A 16406-nucleotide genomic window follows, 5' to 3' on the forward strand; every position below is an offset into this window, starting at 1 on the left:
ACCTGGCACATAGCTTGTTTTCTGTCTAAAGATTTAAATATTTGACCATTGCTCCATTTTTATCTCCATTTTGTAACTCCATCTATTCACTCTGTTTCCACAATGTAAATAACCTCACACAAGCAAGCTGCAGCAACTAAGAAAATTATGTCAGTGTTAGTATAAACTGAATGATGATAGAGAGGGGAGACAACAGCCAGCTTTAAAAATAAGTTTACAAAGAAAAAGGATTTTTTTGCCTCAAGTTCAAAATATAACTTTAGAGTTGTAACATGCTCTGATACTTTTACATGGTTAGAGACCTACTGTGAGCTCTAACTGCTCTCTCAGGTCTTAACTGCTGCATCATCTCAAACTGCGCCAGGGGAAGTTTAGGCTGGAGGTGAGGAGAAAGTTCCTAACAGAGAGAGTTGTTAGCCATTGGAATGTGCTGCCCGGGGAGGTGGTGGAGTCACCATCCCTGGAGGTGTTCAAAAAGGGATTGGATGTGGCACTTGGAGCCATGGTTTAGTGGACATGTGGTCTTGGGTGACACACTGGACTTGATGATCTTTGAGGCCTTTTCCAACCTTGTTGATTCTATGATCATCACGCACTTCATCCTAATAAAACTATGTACACAAGGTCACTTTTCCTTTTTTCAGACTTACTTTCAGACTCACTTTACTTTTTTACAGATTTACTTCAATAACCTACTACCTAGACACACATTTCAATACACAGCGGGTGCACCGTGACTGAAAGCACTGCTCCAGAATCCTGGGAGCACCCCTGGCCAGCCCTCCACACAAAAGCTATTTGAAGAGTGAGAAAAACATCAGTGGAATCTACCCTCCTTGTTCTGGTTTGGTTTTGCAAAAAGTGATGCCAGATACGTGGGAAACAAGTGGTAAAAAGGAGACAAATTCAACATTCCCGTGAGTGCTGAATAAAATGATTATGCATTACAGACAGGGCAAACGGGAGGATTAAACCAGGGTGAAATCATCACCAGGTAGCTGGTCGGAATTTCAACCACATACCCATGCCTAAAGCTCCTACCAACCATCAGACGCTGTCAAGGCCAGAAATATTAATAGATGGAAAAACAAATCTATCAACAGCTCTGAAATTAATGAACAACCAGCCACTTGAGGCTGGAAGAATACGCCCAGGTCAATGTCACCACACATGCTCTGGTATTTTCTGCAAGCATTTGCTCACAGCTACTTGGGAAGGTAGAGAACTAGTCCAGACCGGTAAAGCATTGCCTTTTTTGACACTCCTCCTGCTCAAATCATTGCATTAACTAAATCCCTGGAGTTGTTCAAGTTGGATGAGGCCTTGAGCAACTTGGTCCAGTGGAAGATGTCCCTGCCCATGCATGGGGGGTTGGAACTAGATGATCTTTAAGGTCCCCTCCAATCTAAACCATTCTATGCACTTATGAAACTTTTCCCCTGACTATCTAAAACTGAAGGGGGAGAAAAGCAGCAAGATTTAAGGTAAATAAGAAACCTACAGAAGTGGGTGTACACCCATGACAATAAGTGGCCAAAACCAACCAGCCAACCAAAATATCTTTGCTATAGATGATTTTTCTTTATGTATGATTAGCTTATGGCTAAATCAGATGTATTTTAACAGAAGAACACAGAGCACATTACTGCTGCCACAGGTGGACACTAGACAAGCCATCAACTGAATTTCAGTGATTCTGGAAGCATTCACTTCCTGCTCATTAAGATGCACCAAAACAACTGGGCAATTATTTCCAAGCTGCAGCAATAGCTTGGTTTTGGAGAAAAACCTCCTGAATTTAGGTGGATTAGGAGGGCTGTGGTTAGCAGATCCGGAGAGGTTCTCTTCTCCCCCTACTCTGCCCTGGTGAGGTCACATCTGGAATACTGTGTCCAGTTTTGGGCCCCTCAGGTCAAGAAGGACCCCAAGGAAATGCTTGAGAAAGTCCAGCACAGCCACAAAGGTGCTGCAGGCAGTGGAACATCTCCCTGCGAGGCCAGGCAGAGGGAGCTGGGGCTTGGAGTTTGGAGCAGAGGAGCCTGAGGGCTGCCCTCAGTGCTGGGGATCAAGATGTGCAGGGCAGTGTTGGGAGGATAGAGCCAGGCTCTGCTCAGGGATGTCCAATGACAGGACAAGGGGCACTGGGTACCACCTGGAGCAGAAGAGGTGCCATGGGAACAGAAGGGAAAAACTTTTTCAGTATGAGGGTGCCAGAGCCCAGAAAGGATGTAGAATCTCCCTCTCTGGGGACATGCAAAACCCCCCTGGACATGTTCCTGTATGACCTATTTCAGGTGCTCCTGCTCTGGCAGGGGGGTTGGACTGGATGGTCTTTTGAGATCTCTTCCAATCCCTAACATTCTGCAATTCTGACAATTTGTTTTAAATCTCTAAAATCTACTGTTTACCATTCACTGTGCAGCAGATCTTTCCACAGGACAACATGAAGTTGTAGGAAGTCTTGCAAGGGACAATGAAGAAAAATCCCAACCCCTGAAGCACCCCAAGACAAGAAACTATTTGTTCCCTGAAGTTTCAAATATGAAGTCAGCATTGCCTCTTAGATCATATAGGCATACTCCTGAGGACTACATAGAAAATGTTAAGTTCAGACCCAAAGATCATACTAGCCTGCAGTTCAGAAGGCTCTAGGGAGACCTTAGAGCTGTGTTTCAATATCTGAAAGGGACCTACAGGAAGGCTGGGGAGGGACTGCTTAGAAGGGCATGGAGTGATAGGACAAGGGGCAGTGATTTGAAACTGGAGCAAAGCAGATTTAAGTTGGGCATCAGGAAGTTCTTGACAATGAGAGTGGTGAAACACTGGAACAGGCTGCCCAGGGATCTGATTGAAGCCCCATTCCTGGAGATATTAAAACCACACTGGATGTGTCCCTGGGCAGCCTAGTCTAGTTGGAGGTGTCACTGCTGCCTGCAGGGAGATTGAACAAGTTGTTCAGGGTCCCTTCCAACCCAATGTCATCTGTGACTCTCTAAATCTGATGCTCCAGTACTAGTACTCATACTAAGTATTATTCTTCAAAGAGAAGTAATACTGTGACTAAAATACTTTCCTATTTCTCACCCATAAAACCACACCTTACTAATCCAAGCAGTTCAGAAACACACACCCACACCCTAGCTTTCAGAAAGAGGTGCACATCCTGCAAGCTTTAGAGATCCACCACCACCCTTCTCCTCTTGTAGACTTTGCCGACTGTTAGCGTTTTATACGTCGTTCAAATTCTTGGGTTTGATCTTCCCTTCAGTTCTGAACTTCATCTTTCATTTTCAAGCAAGTTTGTAAACACCAGAAAGACAAAACTACCATTAAACCCTAGCCAGCAATCCTACAGAGTCTGATCTGCCAGGATCTCTCATCACAAACCCACCAAGCTAGATACTCCATATCCAAAACGAGAGGTTCCTAATTCTTTTGAGACAGGCTAAACAACCATACCAAGGGCGTGAGAAGGACTGTGACAGCACGTCCTAGATCTTGCCTCAGGATAAAGAGGACTACTGTAATCTCCACTGAAGACACTCCTCTTTGTTTAGTGGAAAGAAAGTATTCATTTGTTTCAACGTGCCTCCTAAAATGTGACCCAAGCAACAGGATTTCCTCACAGCAAGGGTCAGGGTGCGATACGCCACCGACAAAGGCAGCAGACAGTCGACCCCAAACAAGGCTCCCACTGTAACATCAGCATCACAGCCTACAGCTTGTGAACATGCTGATAAATTCAGGTTTAGATTATCTCATAGAGCATAGAATGGTTAGATTGGAAGGGACCCCCAAAGATCATCCAATTCCAGCACTCCTGCCATGAGCAGGGATACCTCCCACCAGCCCAGGTTGCTCAAGGCCTCATCCAGCCAGGCCTTGAACACTTCTAGGCAGGGGGCATTCACAGATTCCCTGGGCAACCTGTTCCAGTGTCTCACCACCCTCACTGGAAAGAATTTCTTCCTAACCTCCAGTCTCAATACGCCCTCCTCAAGCTTCAATCTGTTCCCTCTCACCCTGTCACTCCCAGCCCTTCTAAAAAGTCCCTTCTTGGCTTTCTTGTGGCCCTCTTCAGATACTGAAAGGCTGCTCTAAGGTCTCCCTGGGGGCTTCTTTTCTCCAGGCTGAACAGCCCCAACTGTCTCAACCTGTTCCCACAGGGGAGGTTCTCCAGCCCTCCCATTATCTTTGTGGCCCTCCACTGGACCTTCTCCAGCAGCTCCATGTCCCCCTTCTGCTGGGGGCACCAGAACTGGAAGCAGTGCTGCAGATGGGGTCTGAGCAGGGCAGAGGGGCAGAATCCCCTCCCTGTGCTGCTGCTCTCCCTGCTCTGGATGCAGCTCAGCACACAGCTGCCTTCTGGGCTGCCAGTGACCATTGTTGGCTCCTGGGGAGTTTATCATCAACTGAGATGCATCTCACATAGACCACCCACATGGTTCCAGCAGTAGGATGGTACCAGGTAGCAAGCCTGCCTAATGTAGGATGATTACTTGACTCAAGTGAAGGCACTACGCTTCCAGAATCAGCCAGACAGGTGCTTCTGAAAGGTCAGATGATGTAGGAACAGATGTGCTGGGCCCTGCTATGCTCTAGATTCTGAATTTTGTGCAGAATTCCTGGAAAGCTGTCACTGAAACCACGGCAAGGTTCATAGTGCTGCTCCCGATTGTTGTGTTACAACAATAAGTGACTCATTGGAGGAGTTATCAGTCACACTGCTTAGATAGTTTTTAAACATTAATGGGAACCACAGCTTCTATTTTCTTTTCCTTGACTTTTGGAATTCACATCAGGAAAGATGGCCTCCAGCCTCCCTGCCAGCTCTCCTTTGATTTCACCCTTGAGAAATCAGCGCTTTGACAAATACAAAACTTTTGTAGTATCTATCCTGTGCAAACCTGAAAAGTGTATCTTGAGAGGAGTAACTTGAAAATGACCAGAAACTGCATGGAATGGGGAAACTTGGAATGCACAGAGGTCACACATTTTTAACAACTTCAATCTCCATGATTTTCTTCAGACTGATGTACCAGGAATCACAAATTATTGCAGTCATCTAGATGAATGGAGGGGAACTGGAGCTCAGCCTAACACAAAGAACCCCACACCAACAAGCTAAAACCTTGCAGATAGAACATGGACTAAGTAGAAGCAGTTATCTCTCCTATAAACACTGAGCTGCTTCACATGCTGTGGATTGCTTCACTTGTATGATGAAGCAGGCCCAGAGGAGGGACACAAAAATGACCATGGGGCTGGAACACCTCTGCTATAAGGACAAGCTGAGGGAGCTGGGGGTGTTCAGCCTGGAGAAGAGAAGGCTCATGGGAGACCTAAGAGCAGCCTTCCAGTATCTGAAGGGGACTACAAGAAGGCTGCAGAGGGACTGTTTGCAAAGTCCTGTAGAGATAGAATGAGGAGCAGTGGTTTGAAATGAGAGCAGAAAAGGTTTAAATTGGATGTAAGGAACAAATTCTGCACCAGGAGGGTTCTGGAACACTGCAACAGGTTGCCCAGGGAGGTAGCTGAGGCGCCATCCTTGGAGACATTCAAGGTCAGGCTCAATGGGACTCTGGGAAACCTGATCTAATGGAGGATGTCTCTGCTGACTGCAGAGGGCTTGAAGTAGATGACCTTTGGAGGTCCCTTTCAACCCAAACCATTCTATGATTCTATGATTCCATCACCTACAAGAGATCATAGAAAAAATTGAGCAAGACATGGCAAAGGAAGGCTCACAGTAGTAGTGCTCACCATTAAGGAGCTCTTATTCCACTGCCATTTCACCTGCAGTGAAAGGAGATGTCATTCCTCACTCCTTGCTAAGGGATTGCCCAACCACCATTGCCACTGCTCCCAAATCTATTAGAGGGAGGGACAAGCAAGCTCTTCACAGGGTGCATCACACAGCAGACAGGAAGACACTGAGACCCTTGCAGGAAAAGCCACCCAGCTCACAATTCCCTCTCTGCCCACAGAGATAAGAAGCAGTTGCAGGCTATTCATTGACTGCCTTCTAGGTGAGGATCAATAGGAAGCTGTAAGCAATGCACCAGGGCATGTTACACAGAATCAGAGAATGTCAGGGGCTAGAAGGGACTTCAAAAGCTTAACTAGTCCAAGCCCCCTGCCAGAGCAGGATCATCTAGAGCAGATCACACAGGAACACATCCAGGCCAAGTCCAACCCCCCTGCCAGAGCAGGATCACCTAGAGCAGATCACACAGGAACACATCCAAGCAGCTTTTGAGTATCTCCAGAGAGGGAGACTCCACAAGCCCCCTGGGCAGCCTGCTCCAGTGTTCCGTCACTCTCACAGGGAAAAAAATTCTTCCTCATGGTCACATGCAACTTCCTGCTGCAGTGGGAAAAACCAGGAATTGAGAGTCTCAGCACCAAGACAGACAAGTATTTGACAAGAATACAATCAGTTACAAGTTCTGCTGCAATCCAGACTGAAACAAAACCAAACACAAAAAAACCCCAGCAAACCAACCAACCAAAGAACCCTGAAGACTGCAACTGAGAAAGCCATTTACCCTATCTTTAAATGTAAAGTATTATAGAATCATAGAACTATTAGGGTTGGAAGGGACCTCAAGGATCATCTAGTTCCAAGCCCCCTGCCATAGGCAGGGACCCCTCATACTAGATCAGGTTACTCAGAGCCACAACTAGTAACTTTTCTTGTCTGTAAATTACAGCAGCTGCTTCAAAGGCTGTCCCATGTGGTTCCCACTCCAACCACTGTCTAAGCAGGAGTTGAGCCTGGCATGTTCTTTCCCATTCAGCTTCCAGGCAAATCTTACAGCCTCCAACAGCAAATGCCCAGCAAAGAGCATAAGAACAGAGAAACAGCAAACCAGCCTGAACGTTTCAGAACCCGCAAGAGGACTTCACACCTCCTTTACCCAATGCTTCCCAAACTGTCTTAGAACAGAATAAACCTGGTTGGAAAAGACCTTTGAGATCAAGTTCAACTTATCATCCAACACCATCTAATCAACTAAGCCATGGCACCAAGTGCCTCATCCAGGCTCTTCCTAAACACCTCCAATGATAGTGACTCCACCACCTCCCTGGACAGCCAATTCCAAAGGCCAATCTCTCTGTCTGGGAAGAACTTCTTCCTAACCTCCAGCCTAAACCTCCCCTGGCACAGCTGCAGACTGTGTCCTCTTGTTCTGCTGCTGGTTGCCTGGGAGAAGAGACCAACCCCCGCCTGGCTACAACCTCCCTTCAGGGAGTTGGAGACAGCAAGAAGGTCTCCCCTGAGCCTCCTCTTCTCCAGGCTCAAAACCCCCAGCTCCCTCAGCCTCTCCTCACAGGGCTGTGCTCCAGACCCCTCCCCAGCTTTGTTGACCTTCTCTGGACACCTTCCAGCAGCTCAACATCTTTCTTGATTTGAGGAGTCCAGAACTGGACACAGGACTCAAGGTGTGGCCTAACCAGTGCTGAGCACAGGGCAGAATGACTTCCCTGCTCCTGCTGGCCACACTCTTCCTGATGCAGGCCACGATGCCATCACCCTTCTTGGCCACCTGGGCACACTGCTGGCTCATGTTTGGCCTACTGTCAACCTGTGCCCCCAGGTCCCTCTCTGCCTGGCTGCTCTCAGCCACTCTGACCCCAGCCTGGAGCACTGCCTGGGGTTGTTGTGGCCAATGTGTAGAACCCGGCACTTGCATGTGTTCAATCTCATGCCCTTGGACTCTGCCCATCTGTCCAGCCTGGCAAGGTCCCTCTGCAGAGCTCTCCTACCCTCTATCAGATCCACACCTGCCCCCAGCTTGCTGTCATCTGCAAATTTGCTGATGACTGTCTCAATCCCCTCATCCAGATCATCAGTGAAGATATTAAAGAGGATGGGGCCCAGCACTGATCCCTGGGGGACACCACTGGTGCCTGGCTGCCAGCTGGATGTGGCACCATTCACCACCACTCTCTAGGCTCAGCCTCCAGCCAGTTCCTAACCCAGCAGAGAGTGCTACAGTCCAAGCCACAGGCTGACAGCTTGGCCAGCAGTTTGCTGTGGAAGACCTTCATCACAGGCAGAGGCTCCCAGAGCTGTTCTAGGACACACACACCCCATTTTCCCCTGATGTTTCTACTAAACACCTTCAACCTCAAAAACCACAGCTCCTAAAATGGCAACTTCATCCATCCACTACCCTCAACCCAGGCAGGGGCTGGAGGAACTATGTCTTGAAGTGTGCAGCAGAAGGTTGCACTGGAAGGTTGGACTGGATGGTCTTGGAGGTTTCTTCCAACTGGATGTTTTCTGTGCTTCCTGTGTCAACCCTGCTCCACACTCCAGCATCACTGCCTCAGCACCACAGAGGTGCCTGTAGCTTACAGCCCTACCAGCCCATGGGTGTGACTCTGAACTCCAGGCACATGGCCTCCGGGCAGAACATATGTGACACCAGCTAGAACAACTGTTTAAATCCACACCACAAACTCTGGCAGCAGCAGATGAAACTCAGCTGAGAGATCTCCAAACCACCGCCCTCTTTTAGGCACAATAACAGACCAGTGCACACAAGCAAGATTCAAATGTCCATCCTCAGCTCTCTCATGGATCTCCAATACTCAGTGAGTGCTCTTTTTGATGACAGGTACTTTCATCTGGCTGTCTCTCACTCTAAGAGAACCTTTCACATCTCTTAGGCTACGCTTCAAATCTCCACAATATTTTGTACGATATCTGAGCCAGCAGTGTGCCCAGGTGGCCAAAAAGGCCAATGGCATCCTGGCCTGCATCAGGAATAGTGTGGCCAGCAGGAGCAGGGAAGTCATTGTGCCCCTGTACTCCGCACTGGTTAGGCCACGCCTTGAGTCCTGTGTCCAGTTCTGGGCTCCTCAGTTTAGAAAGGACATTGAGACACTTGAATGTGTCCAGAGAAGGGCAATGAGGCTGGGAAGAGGCCTTGAGCACAGCCCTATGAGGAGAGGCTGAGGGAGATGGGATTGTTCAGCCTGGAGAAGAGGAGGCTCAGGGGAGACCTCATTGCTCTCTACAACTACCTGAAGGGAGGTTGTTGCCAGGTGGGGGTTGGTCTCTTCTCCCAGGCAACCAGCACCAGAACAAGGGGACACAGTCTCAAGCTGTGCCAGGGGAGGTTTAGGCTGGATGGTAGGAAGAAATTCTTCATAGAAAGAAAGACTGGCCACTGGAATGTGCTGCCCAGGGAGGTGGTGGAGTCCCCATCCCTGGAGGTGTTCAAGAGAGGATTGGATGTGGCACTTGGTGCCATGGTTTAGTCATGAGGTCTGTGGTGACAGGTTGGACTCGATGGTCTTGGAGGTCTCTTCCAACCTTGGTGATACTGTGATAGCACCACGCCGGGGCCACTGCAGCCTCACAGCCTGATCCTCAGCACCACCAGGGAGGCGACAGGCCTGTTCCTCCCCTCAGATTTTCCTTTTTCTTGCCATGCTATATTTAAGAAATTTCCTGATCTGGTCCATGGCATCTCCTCAGACAGCTGTGGCAGTCCAGCCAGACATGGCAGGAGGTATCACTGAAGCACTGCCTTATGAGGAAAGGCTGAGAGCCCTGGGGCTGTTTAGTCTGGAGAGGAGAAGACTAAGAGGGGATATAATAAATGTTTATAAATATCTGAGGGCTGGGGGTCAAGGGGGGGGGGACAGGCTCTGCTCAGTTGCTCCCTGTGATAGGAACAAGGGGCAATGGATGTAAGCTGCAGCACAGGAGGTTCCACCTCAACACAAGAAAGAACTACTTCACTGTGAGGGTCACTGGAACAGGCTGCCCGGAGAGGTCATGGAGTCTCTTTCCCTGAAGACCTTCAAGATCCATCTGGATGTGTTCCCATGTGACCTGTGCTGGATTCTATGCTCCTGCTCTGGCAGGGGGATTGGACTTGATGATCTCTGGAGGGCCCTTCCAAGCCCTAACATCCTGTGAGCCTGTGATCCTGCTGAACGTGTCACAACCCAAGGACTCGCTGTCAGACAGAGCCTCCCCAGCACCAGAAGAACCCCCCCCGGCCTCTCGAAACTGCAGCCACTGTGGCTTTAGAGAACTTTTTGTCCTCCCTCACAGCTTTATCCTTTTTCTTTGGCACAAGCTGGGGAATGCTGGCTTGACACAGGTCGCATCCCAATTGCAAGAACTGTTAACAGACAACCAGGCCTCAGGTTTAGCAAGGGAATGACCCAGTGCAGGGACAGCATGCAGGCATCACTGTCCTCTTCCTGCTCTACAGCACAGACAGCTACAGGTATAAAAATTACTTCCTTTTTACATTCCCAGGAGGATGAAGCCCTGCTAACACAAGCACAACTACAGCCTACACTCTTTCTTCACGGACCATTAAAGAAATTCCTTGGGATACATCGAAAGCTTTCCCCTGCCCCTGGGTATTTGAACAGAAGAATAAAAATAACCAAGGAGATGTACTGAGCATGTCACTTAAGCTCAGTGTGCTCTCATTTAAAAATCAACCCATTTAATGACACTAATTAGCAGGCTATACCTCACCTTTGCAGAAAAACACATTACAATTGCCAGCTCGGAAAGGCTGAGGAGGATAAATCTGTATCACATAACACCTTGGGTATTTTGCTCTCAAATAAATATTATTGTTTTCTTTTAACACAAAGAAAGCACAGCCCATAAACATATTGCTGAGCCATTCCTGGAAGGCATTGAATTTGAGGCCTTTATTGTTACAGAGACTTTAAAATGCCACAGCACCATCCCCAGCTGCTTCTGCCTACCAGTTTCTAAAGGCTCCTTGTCACGCTCCTAGAGACAAACTGTATCACAGCTTCCTGCTTACTGAAGGCTCTCCAACACTCCTCTTGGGGTGCATTCAGAGGAGTGTGTCCAGCAGATCCAGGGAGGTTCTGCTCCTCTACTCTGCACTGCTGAGACCCTACCTGGAATATTGCATCCAGTTTTGGGCTCCCCAGCTCAAGAGGTACAAGAATCTGCTAGAGAGAGTCCAACAGAGGGTTACCAGGATGCTGAAGGGACTGGAGCATGTGCCCTGTGAGGAGAAGCTGAGAGCCCTGGGGCTTTTTAGTCTGGAGAAGAGAAGGCTGAGAGGGGATTTAATAAATGTTTATAAGTATCTGAAGGCTGAGTGCCAAGAGGGAAGGGACAGACTCTTATCCATTGCACCCTGTGACAGGACAAGGGGTAACGGATATAAAGTACAGCACAGGAGGTTCCATCTTAACATGAGAAGGAACTTCTTTACTGTGAGGGTCACAGAGCACTAGAACAGGCTGCCCAGAGAGATTATCTAGTCTCCATCTCTGGAGTCTTTCAAGACCCATCTGGATGTGTTCCTGTGCAACCTGTGCTGGACACTATGGTCCTGCTCTGACAAGGAGATTGGCCTTGATGATCTTCAAGGGTGCCTTCCAACCCCTAACATCCTCTGATCCTATGAACACATACAAACTGCGATAAAGATCTTTGGTTTCTTACCTCAAGTCACAAAGCCACCAGAAAACCCAAAAGAAACCCCTTCCTGATTCAAAGCCAGCAATGCCACACAGCAGCACTGCACCAGGAGGACAGGAAGCCAAAGCTGCCTTTCCCCAGCCACACCGGAGAAATAAGACCTTGCTGGAAGACTCCCAGAGCACGCTGCCTCCCTTCCCTGCAGACAGCAAATGCCTGCTGCTACCTGAGAGGAGAAGCAAACCTAACTGCATGCAAGCACACCGCTCGCCAGCTTGCTGCGACACCAACCCTGCCTGCGTTGCCTCCTGGGAGGTGAACACCCATAAGGCAAGGCTGCTCCAAAATCAGGCCTGGCTCATGGCAGTGCAGGTGGAGGGAGACTGGGCTCGAGCAGTCTTACAAAAGTGGTGGCAGAAATACCAGTTATTTTGCTGAAGGCAGATGTGGAGGAGTGCATGGACACTCATTAAGGCAGACAGCTGTTTATCAGGAAAGCAGGGTGTGCCTCTGGAGGAAGTTAATTAATCTCAGCTCACTTCATCAACACTAGCATTAAAAAAAAATACTCATGGCTTCTGAGTAGTTCTTCAGACTACTGGAAAGATGAAAACAAGGGGAAAGACTTAGTCATCCACAGTCTCTGCTCTTCTCTACCCAGCCCTGCATCTCACAGCCTGACACAACGTGGCTTCCATCACCAGAGATCCTTCCAATGTCTTCCCCTCACTTCCTGGCATCCTCCTCCATGCTCTTCCTCCAGCCATCCACACCCTACAGAATTTTCACAGAATATTCACTTTTCCTTGAGGCCCAGAAACACACAAGGTAAGCAGGTAATTAACATCTCCAAGCAATTTGAGTGGCCTTTGTTTCAAACCCTTGCAATTCAGGAACCTACAGTGTATTTACACCTGACTTGAGGCATTTAAGAACTGCATTAAAAATTAGGTGTTGCTGTTCCGGATGGAGTTGAGCCAAATGAGGAGATGGCTATCACTGCTTCCTCCTGAGACATAAGTGCTTCCTCAGGTGTGTATGAGCCATAGAACTGTTAGGGTTGGAAGGGACCTAAAGGATCATCCAGTTCCAACCCCCCCTGCCATGGGCAGGGACACCTCACACTACAGCAGGTTGCTCACAGCCACATCCAGCCTGGCTGTAAAACCGTCCAGGGATGAGGCTTCCACCCCCTCCCTGGGCAACCTGTGCCAGTGTCTCACCACCCTCACGGAGAGGAGCTTCCTAACATCCAATCTGAATTTCCCTATTCGTATTTTTGTTCCATTCCCCCCAGTCTTATCACTCCCTGACACCCTAAAAAGTCCCTCCCCAGCCTTCTTGTTGGCCCCCCTTACGATATTGGAAGGCCCTTACTAAACCAACCAAAGCAGTATGAAATCCCACAGATTTGGTTGAATCTGTACCAATTCACCTCCTTCGGTTTCACTCAATCCTGAAAACAAGCTAAGCCAAAGACAGGCTAAAACTGAGCTATGACTGCTCCACAGAACCTGCAGTGCTTTAAGTTATCGCAAACACACTATCTGGTGCAAATCGCTGTGTGACGATACATAAATTACTAGGAACAGGGACCGCTGGTATCGGATGCCTTGTCCACCTCCGAGGAACAGCAAGCAGCAGCCTCAGCTCTGCCGTGCTGCTCGCCCCGCGGGTTCAGAGCAGCTCGGCTCTTCTGGAATCATCAAGACACGGGGGCACGGCACTGACCGCCCCACGGCCTGCGTCGCCCCTGCCCCACGCCTTGTTTCTCGTCCTCCCAAACCTCTCCGAGCGCTTGGGCTCCACGCACCGTGCCGCAAGCCCCCCCGCCCCCCGCAGACGTGCAGAGCCATCCCTCCACACGCACACCGACAGGGACACACGTGGGGAGCGGCGGGGTACGGGCGCTGCTGCTCCACGATAGCCAAGCTCCGAGACGGGGTCAGCAGAATCGTCCCTGACCTTCCGTCTCCACGGCACCCGCCGCCGCCAGACAAACCCCCTCCTAGCTCAGCAGGGGAAAAGAAAGCGGCACCTCCCAGCCGCCCTCACCGCCTCCCCGGGCTGCACGGAGCGGCAGAGCCCCCGGTGGGCGCACCGTAGGGGCGGTGGAGCTCCATGCACCTCGGCCCGGCGGAGCCCCCAGGGCTCGGCCCAGCCCGCTCCTTCCCATCCGTCAAGACGGGGGCTGGGCAGGCGGCGCTGACAGGGACAATGACCGCCACCGCCCCGGGCCCCAGGCACCCGGCTGCGGCTCACCCGCCAGCCAGACCCTCGCTTGGCCATCGCCCCGCTCCACACCGGGCCTCACCAGGCCCCACCGAGGCCATGGGGCTACCGCAGTCCCCTGCACTCACCGCCAGCAGGGCTGCTGCCGGATCCGCTGCTGGGATGGCCGCAGGAGCCGCCGCCGCCTCCTCTTGCCGCTGCTCGGGCCGCCGGCGCTCCGCCCGGAGCAGGTGCCCGGCGGGGAGGCGGGGCGGGTCTCGCCGGGCCGGGCCGCGCCGCGCCGGCCGCAGCTGCTCCCCACGGGCGCGGCGGAGAGAAAGGGCGGGCGGAGGACGGGCGCCCCGGAAGAGGAGGAGCGGGCGGGGCTGGGCGGTGGCAGTACCTCCCCCTCCCGCCCCTCAGGGCTGCTCAGTAGCCCGCCGGCCCCGCGCGGATGGCCCCGGAGGCGGCGTGTCGCCTGCTCGGGTTGGGCGCTCTGAAGGGCTGGCACTGGGGCCTCCATGTCGGCTACTCGTTCCCGACTGCGGCAGCGCGGAGAGGAGGGGGGGCGTGGCCCTTCTTGGGGTTTATGGAGAGCCCCGAGGCTCTCGCCTAGAAAGCCCCGCGAAAAGCAGCCTCTTCCCCTGGCACTTCCCCCTGGGCCCTTCTCGGGACCGGGGAGCGGCTGTCGGCTTCTGCCCGGGGCCAAGGTAGGCCCGAAGCGCCGAGGTTTACTGGGGAGACACCACGGCCGCGGTCCCAGCGCTTTCGCCAGCCGCGGGCAGAAGGTCAGCGGCCTCTGCCGGGCCAGGCGGGTCGAACGCTGCAGTTACAGCGAGTGCAGTGCTGTGGCGAGGCCGCACAGCGAGCGGGCAGGCCCAGCCCCGGCGCTGCCGGCTGGACCGCAGGTGAGGCGGCCGTGGCTTGCTCGTCGCGGGCTGCTGCAGCCTGGTGCTGCCAGGCTTGAGACGCCTCTAGGAAAGCTTCGGTGTCTTTTGCCAAGGCTCTTTTCAGGTTCCTGGAATGCCCGTCTGAGCGTGTACCGCGGCACTGCAGCGCTCCCCTCGCCTGGGAGATAGGATCGCCGCCGGCGATGTGAACGTTCCCCTTCCCGGCCCGCTGCGGTGCACTCCGGTGATTGTCAGTCACGATACCCAGCAGGCCTAACAGGTTTGGCCTTGTGCTGAGGGAGTTTTTCCTTCAAGGAGCTGTAAACGGCAGGAGCACACATGGACACATAGTGAATTCCTTTCAAAAGTGCCTTTTTTTTTGTGGTGAAAAAAACCCTTGGGAAACAGACTTAAAGCTCACGCAAAACCACATGAAAAAGATACACTGATGCTACACAGACTACATTTGACATCCGAGGCTGTTGGTCAACAATTGTTTGGTGCATGGTCAGATGAACTCATTAATACAAATGTGATCCGGATCAGGCTCAGGCAAAGGCTTTTGTTTTAGCCCAAGCACAGAAGTGGTGCTGGGTTAGTGTTTTCTCAGTAGCTGCAGGAAGATGGGTGATACCTGATACAGCAGCATTACAATGGCATGGGCAGGTGACAGCTGATCTGATGGAACGTTTGCCAAAACCAAGGTAGCTTGTCAACACTTCTATTTATTTTGTTTAGCAAGTCAATTTAAGCACACACACACACACACACCCCCAAAAAAAAAAAAACAATCAGCTTTCTGTGGTACAGCCTTGACATTCCTGATCCAGCTCAGAGTCAATCAGACCTGACAAGGTGAAGTTAGATTTTTATACCCACTGTATAAAGAGTGGAGAAGAAGCGTGGCTTTCTGTTGGCCTCATAGTTAGATGGGCTTGGCTTCACTGTGTTCCAAATATCAGTGTGGGCTGGCAACTTTGGCTACCCTTCAGATGCTGATATCTTCTTATCCTCCACTTACAGGACTGATCTTGTCTTCAGGCCTCCATCTTCTCAACCTTAACAGGGTTGCTCTGGGTAGGACTGAGGGATCCTTTCTCACAGCCATAAATCCGGTGGCTGTTTATGTCCACAGGATCCTGCTTGGTTCTTTCTAGACTGCCTCAAACACGAGGAACCCCACAGGACTGTAGTACAAAATAATTTCCTATGCTCACCAAAACACTTTGAAGTTTTCATAAGAAAAACATGTAGAAGGATAAGATTACTTTTAAATTTAGTAGCAGTGTCTTCCCAATTAAAAGGGACTCTTTCTATCACTACCTGAAGGGAGGAGGGGGCAGCCTTTTCTCCTCAGGATCAGAGGAAACAGTTCCAAGCTGCACCAGGGGAGGTTCAGGCTGGATGCTAGGAAATATTTCTTCACTGGAAGGTTTGCCAAACATTGGAATGTTCTGCCCAGGGCAGTGCTGGAGTCACCATCCCTGGAGGTGTTCAAGCAGTGTGTGGACCTGGCACTTAGGGACATGGTTTATTGTTGACCCTTCAGTGCTGGTTTGAAGGTTGGACCCGATGAGCTTGGAGCTCTCTTCCAGCCAGATACTATATTCTGTGATTCTGTGACTGCAAAAGATTTTATGAACTATATGGCATAAAATTCCAGTGGCAAGCTGCACTGAATTCTTGCTTCCTCTTTGCCATGTGGATATTTTTGCTAATAGGAGCTGAGGGTGAGAACTGGGCAGAGTGAACTTCAGCTCGAGAAACTGAGACTGAAGTGGGCTGATGCTATGAGTCTGCACTGTCCCAGAGAAACCTGGGCCAGCCTCCCAGATCATGTGCAGTACCAGTGTGGC

The 16406-nt window shown here is 50.8% G+C and overlaps 1 protein-coding gene across 1 annotated transcript in view; it reads right to left on the reverse strand.

The window, feature by feature from the left end:
* The window catches only part of BCLAF3 (BCLAF1 and THRAP3 family member 3), a 50377-nt gene extending 36411 nt beyond the window's left edge, over positions 1 to 13966 (reverse strand). Inside the window, exon 1 of the mRNA XM_068144751.1 lies at positions 13810 to 13966. The gene's annotated coding sequence lies outside the window, so the exon portion shown is untranslated. The remainder of the gene's footprint in view (positions 1 to 13809) is intronic.
* Positions 13967 to 16406: the final 2440 nt, after the last annotated feature.

The sequence above is a fragment of the Melanerpes formicivorus genome, unplaced genomic scaffold (genome assembly GCF_026170545.1).
Source record: "Melanerpes formicivorus ecotype bairdi unplaced genomic scaffold, bMelFor1.0.p_v2 SCAF_11, whole genome shotgun sequence".
NCBI classification, from domain to species: domain Eukaryota; kingdom Metazoa; phylum Chordata; class Aves; order Piciformes; family Picidae; genus Melanerpes; species Melanerpes formicivorus.